This window comes from Octopus sinensis, linkage group LG5, assembly GCF_006345805.1.
Source record: "Octopus sinensis linkage group LG5, ASM634580v1, whole genome shotgun sequence".
NCBI classification, from domain to species: Eukaryota; Metazoa; Mollusca; class Cephalopoda; order Octopoda; family Octopodidae; genus Octopus; species Octopus sinensis.
The window spans coordinates 74,925,052-74,932,551 of record NC_043001.1 but is presented as its reverse complement, the minus strand read 5'-3'; positions in this window follow the sequence as shown (position 1 = coordinate 74,932,551).

The window sequence follows — 7,500 nt, the reverse complement described above, 5'->3', positions numbered from 1 at the left end:
AGCCAGTGGGGTGTCATCATTCGAAAGCTACAACAACGTGAGGAAGCGTATTGTAACTAGCCGTGGATAACAACATCCAATAGTTTGGTTGATACAAGGAATATATATATATAATCAAAATAAGCAACAAGGATATCCAAAGGTAATGCAATACGATAGTTTCATGCGACTCCATTTAATTGAACAATGCAAATATTGTAATCACCCCATTTTGAATGTATGGATAATACCATACCAAATTCTGGTGCCTTTAACTTAAGTGCCATATTCAAATGAATCTAAATTTTACTGAACGTATATATGTGTGTGTGTGTGTGTATGTGTGTGTGGTGTGTGTGTATGTGTGTGTGCACGTGTGCGTGCGCATGCGCATGTGTGTATGTGTGCATGCGTCTGTGTGAGAGTATGTGTGAATGCGTGTGCGAAATACATGTTTGAAATAGTAGTGGCTTAGGCTACGTGTAACCTTCAGGTAAAGTCCTTTAAGTCATGTTTTGTATGACCAAAGACCACTAAATTACGAAGTTCTTGTGGTTTGTCAGGTATTTCTTTGCAGAACTTTTCTAGGTTCCGTTCGAAAGTTATGGGATCATTTTCTTCCTTTATTTATTTTACGATGTTAAATTATGCAGAACCGTTTGAAGTAAAATATTTGGATCACAGTTGGATAATGTGTTTTAATTGGATTCATATAAAGATCGCTGGGTACGAGTTCCAATCTTGCGATGATTTTTAGACCTGATGATGTATTTTCCTCAGTGTGCACAAATGATGTAGCGCTCAAGTTAGCATTAGAGATAACAGATTTTGAGTGTTTTGAGGCCGTGATTAAAATCTGTTAATTGCCTTCCCTTTGGTGCCCCAATTTTCGTAAGGTTTTGATCGGAATGAGTAGACCGCAAACAGCAACAGTATTCTACACGTGACAGTATAACGGAAGAGAAAAGAAAATGCTGTTCTGTGGATCGGAAAATTCTGAAGGTCCAGGATCGAATCCAGCGAGTCATTCCAAGTTTATTGTTGATGTGAGCGCCCCAGCGGAAGTTGTTGCCAACAATTGCTTTTAAGGCCGTAATATTCTTAGATGCCATGAGCGATACTCCTAAGGAAAAGGAGTATTATTGTTTAAGCAACCTCTTTCTCAAAGTACATGTGCTCGTTCTGCAGTATATTATGTTTTTCCACCCATTGACTTGCAGTATGTAGGTCAGAATAGAGATTTATTAGGTTACCTATTTATCTATTGATAAATTTTTGAAGTTTAGTGTATTTATAGTTTGCTGTGTTTAATGACGCTTATGATAGTGTTTATGTCAATTCTAAAGAGAAGTAGGCTCAGCACAGTGCGATGCAGAACACTACTAAATCTGAGTGGATTCCGTCGATCAAAATATAGGTTCTACTTAACAGGAAATATTTAATTCTGTGGAGCAGCTTTCCACGAACTCCAATATCAAGTAGTTTAAAAAAAATTAATACAAGAGACGACTCAGCTGAAGGTTTTGTTGAAGTCGAGATGGATTCGTGTTTCAATCTATCCTGGTTTTTAGAATGTTAACAAAACAGTATAGTAGTTGTGTTAAGTAATCTCAAAGTCATCCTGGTTGCAATTTAGGAGATAGTTGTTCTCCGAGAAGTTAATCATTCTTTATCGCATCACCTTTTTAAATACTTTATCGATATGAAAGGTAAATGAATGAGAGGTGAATGAAAGTTCATTACATGCAACACATTTTCCCTTTTGGAGAACGGAATGACAGATTGGGATAGAAAATGATTACTTACGAGGGTGTGCTGAAAAGTTCCTGACTTTGGGTAACAGAAAATACAGGAGGATCAGTTAATTATAGTTTTATTTAACATATTCCCCTCTCAGATTCACAACACTTATTGCAGTGGTCCTTCAGGTTTTCTAAACCCTGTAAAAGAACTCGGAAAGCTGGGCCTCAAACCAGGCATTCGCGATACATTTGAAACCAGGAACTTTTCAGCAGCATCTCTTCATACATAACCAGCATGTGGTCATTTTTTCCAGGGATTAGCTAGAGAACACGCAAGTTGGTGAGTGCAATCCTTGAGGATTCTACCAGGGAATCTATCGGAATTTGCAGCAAGGTAATGTTTAATATAGTCTATCGTTTGGATGATGTCTGGATACCGAAAGTTATGTAAGAATTTAGTATTTTCTTTTTATTATTTTAGGTCGACTTCATTCATATAATCTCAGTGAATTTCAGCGGAATCACAGGCGTCCGAATAATATTATTTCGGTAGAATCTTCGTTAGTTCTTTGTCATCATTTTGAAGAATGGTCTTTTTCGCCAACCAGTTCACAAACGAATGAAACAAGTATCTTGTGTTTATTGGAAAATAAATAAAAACTTCTGGGTTGTATTCGATTTTTTTCTTTGATACTTTTCTCAGCTGCAACCTTAAAGTGTGTGTGTGTGTAACATATGGCATAATTATAATATATACATACATACATATATATATATATATATATATATATATATATATATATATATATATACAATGTAGGAAGAGAGAAAAATCCAAGCTGTGTCCTCTTGAAGCACATCTGCTAATTCCGATATTGCAATCCAGTATGTAGTTATTGTCATTGTTGTATTGATGTAAGATACATATTGGAGTTAAACATTCTGGAAATATTGCTAGTAGTGTTATTATATAACAAAATAGATATCAGAAAAATGTTGGGGTAGTATTCATTCACCATTATACATGGTGCGTTCACTAATAGGAATCACAAATTTGTACACGTTGGATAAACATGTACGAATTTCCGATTAGAAATTCCTACTTGCAAATAAAAGTGTAATGGTGAATAAATAATGCCCAAACATTTTCTTGATTCATGTTTTGTAGTATATATATATATATATATATATATATATATATATATATATATATATATATATATATATATAATATATATATATATATATTAGTGTGTGGGTGTGTGTGTGGTGTGTGTGTGTGTGTTGTTTGTTCCTTCTCGAGCCATGCCTGGCTCATAAGGGCGGTTTCCGGCTTCTTGGCGTATAGGTTCCCCACCTGGACGGGAAGCTGCAAGATGCAGGAGGAATGAGTAAGTGAAGGTTGTGGCGAAAGAGTCAGCAGAAGTTCGCCATTACCTTCTGCCGGAGCCGCGTTGAGCTTAGGTGTTTTGCTCATAAACACACACATCGCCCGGTCTGAGATTCGAACCCGCGATCCTTCGACCGCGAGTCCTTTACTCTAAACACTAGGCCGTGTGCCCCGCCCCTATATATATATATATGTGTGTGTGTGTGTTGTGTGTGTGTGTATACACACACACACACACACACACACACACCAATATATATATATATATATTACATACATATATTTATATTCATATATTCATAAGTATGTGTGTGTCCGCTTGAAATATATATTGCGAGCAGAAGCGAGCTACTGCCATTTCTAGCTGATGAGGTGTCCAGTAGTGAAGTGTAGCAGAAGCAGCCCGAAACCAGGACTGGTATGCTGGTCCCATCGCTAGAAGATGATAGGGGTTCGCTCCCCTACTCGCAATTTATTGGATGCAGCTCTGCCTCGTTAACCAGATAGAGGAGATGTTCTCTTGGGATTAAAAACAGCCTTGTTGAAGTGGCTATGAATGTTACTTGTTAGTACAACTAGTGCGTCGATCTCTTAGAGAAATTTTAGAACTAGCATTTTTGCATGTTTCAAAATCAGTGACTGTGTGTTCTGACTCACCTTATAATTCGGACTTACCTTATAACTGTTCTGGGAGAGGGCTCTCTCGTCGAAGACGACATTTGAGTGTTCAGCTTTTGCCGAACGACCTTCACTAATGATTTGTTTATAGTGATCAATTTTACGTACTGTACATATGCCGACTTTCTCCATCAAATCGACGTTACCTAAACAGGTGCAAGGCGTGCTACGTGTTAGATGTCGAAGTGATCGCAGAGCAACGTGAGATGAAGTGTTTTGCTTAGAATACAACGCACCACTCGGTCTAGAAATTGAGACCACAATCTCGTGATCGTGAGTGCAACATCCTAACCACTAGGCCATACGTCCTCACTAGCATATACCTTAACTACTACGAAAATTCCTTAGATCTTTCAGCGGCTCTTGTGATCTAAACCCCTGTAACGTTCCATTCTACCATCATGTTGCGTCAATGTCTAAATATATATGGCATCGTCTTACCTGATGCTAGTTTTTGCTTGTTTCCACTTTTATTCTGTAATAATATAAATAATATATAAATATATGCATATATACATATATATTTGTACATATCTACATATATATGTATATATACATGCATATGGATACAGGACATAAAAAAAACGTTGAACACAATGAGAACCGAAAACATAAAAACAAAAACATAGAAACGAACTATTTTTAGAACAACGAAAAAAAGCAAACAAACAGAGAAACGAGACATACAACATAAAGAATATTCCCCTTCTTCAGTTGTCCCTGTTTCAACTACTCCACGTTTCGAAGGCGAGGACAAGACGCGACTCCGTTGAAACAGTCCTGCCCGCAAAGCAAATTAAATAAAATTTGAGATTTTTTGCGGAGGGTGAAAGTGGTAACGAGAACAGGACACTGAGAACAAAACAGTAAAAACTATTAAAAAGTAAAATCAGTAAAAGACAGAACAATAAGAAAAAACAGTAAAAACACACGATGTGCATGCTCCCTTGAAACAAAAGCCTGTGACCAATTTTTATTAAGCAGCTCTAACATCCATGCTTTTATGCTAGCAATTCAAAGTGGAGTTTAGGCAGCAAATCAACCTTAGCTTTATGTGTTGCATGTACCTATTACTTGACGTCATCAGACGTAATGTTATTTGAATTTGAAGCATACACACATAGATACATACATACATAAATGTATGCATGCATAATACATACATTCATACATACGCGTGTACATACGTACATGCTTAAATACGTACGTAGTAACATACATGCATATGCCTATATACATTCATACATACATACATACATACATACATACATGCATACATGCATACATACATACATACATACATACATACATACATGCATACATACATGCATACATACATACATATATACATATATACATACGCGAGTACATGCGTACATACATAAATACGTACGTTCGTTCATAGATGCATACATGCCTATATACATACATTCATCATACATGCCTATATACATACATTCAACATACATACATACATACATACATACATACATACATACATACATACATACATACATACATACCCGTACGGAGCCGCAGACCATTTCCGGGACGTACTCCAGCATCGGGCCGTGAATCATTTGGTACCAGGCAGGACAGAAAGAATAAATTTCCTAATTTTATTTCTATATTATAGACTATCGACGTTTGCAGAGTGTTTTTGCATTGTGACTGAATGGTAAGAGGTTTGCTTCCAAGTCCCGTGATTCTAGGTTCAGTCCCACTGCGTGGCATCTTGGCCAAGTGTCCTATACTATATCCACCAAACCTTGTCAGTGGACTTTGTAGACTGAAACTGAAAGAAACCCTTGTGTATGTATGTATGTATGTATGTATGTATGTATGTATTGTATATATATATATATATATATATATATATATATATATATATATATATATATATATATATATATATATATCTATATAACTGGCAGAGATACGGCGTTGCCCGTGTCACATGGAATTGTAGAATTAGACCCTTTTATATTTTCTCCATGACTGGAATATCTATGAACTGGAATATTCGAAATTCATCAAAATTGCAGATGAAGAATTCTAATGAGGGTTCTTTCCCTCTTTACACACCGTAACAAAAATTCTAATCACAACACATTTATCCCATACTACTCAACTTTATTTCCAGATTCCAAAATTAAAATCTTATGGAATCTAGTCAAAGGTTTTTGCTCCTGAAAAATGGAGCTCATGGAGCTCTAAGATGTGGGACATAAGGCTACTATGGTGAGGATATCTTAAAGTCAACCAGAAAAGTTGAATTGTTGGGAATCTTTTTAACTTGGGTCTTATATCTATTGTTCAAACTTCTTTGAAATCGGAAATATATGTATGTTCACTGGGTTTGTAAAAGAGAGCAAAGCTACAGGAAACCAAAAGAAAAATGATCACAATAAGCAGTCAGCTACCCTACACTAGTCGTTACCACTCCCCAATGTAGGATTCCTCACTATACAGGTGACGGGCACAATCGTAAGATGCATTACGGACCTATAGCAATTGGAAGGGCGTGACTCAGCTCAAATAAACATTAACAACTGTGTGACGTGAGGGCTAAGGGGAAATGAAAATGTCACCTCTGGAGTTTGCCAATGATCACTATGCTGATAGGTAACTGGACAGAATAAATTTGTAATCTATAAATCTCTTTGAATAACCAATCACTTATCTGGGAAGGTCTTGAAATCAATGTTACCATCTGAGGACTATCTCTGACCCAGTGATAATAAAATGACTCAAAGGAGGTCTGTAACCAAATAACTTTACTCAAGACTTTGCAACTGAATCAGTGGAGGCAAAGATGCCTCTCCTTTACTTGACAATTTATGCACCACATTGCAGAAATCATGATGTAAGTATATCTCAAAGCAAAGTCTTAGACTGTACCATTGAATTACAAATAACGCTAATCTTTTATGCTCAGGTGACACTACAGCTTCCAAGAGTACAATTGTATTCGTCTTGGCTTCGGAAAAATGACTAAATTGTGGGAGTTAAGGGGTCTTACTAACTTCTAAGAAGTTAACATTTTAGAAATATTACTTCATTTGAGTCTAATATCTATGGTTAAAATTTCCTCAACAGCAAAAATATATGAATTTTCATGGGGTTTATGGCCTCATTTATGCCCCCTCACTTTCAAAGATATACTGCATTACATCTGTCCTTATGCATAGAATATAATTTCCAATTTTTATAAAGATCCATTCAGTACTTTTGAGCTAGTTTGGATCATAAAAAATGACTTAACTCCCAAATCCTCATGACAAGCGGAAACTTTGGGAATATTTCTTGATGTATGTCAATTACTTACGGTTGAAATTTCATCAACAACGGAAATTTATGAATTTTCATTGGGGGTGGGGTCTGCCTCCTTTAAGCCACCTCAAATTCAAACCAAACATACTGCATTATACCCGTTCTTATCCATTGAATCTAAGTTCCGAATATCATAAGGATCCATTCAGTAATTTTGGTCCTTGAAATTGTATGAAACATACAGCATTACTCTTCTCCCTAGGCCTGGATGTTGTGTTCCAAATTTCATTAGGATTGGTGCAGTAGTTTTCGAATCTATAAGTAACACACGAACACACATAGACATTGACTTATATATAATAGATATGAATATGCACATATACATACATATATATATGTGTGTATGTGTGTGTGAGTATTATATATATATATATATAT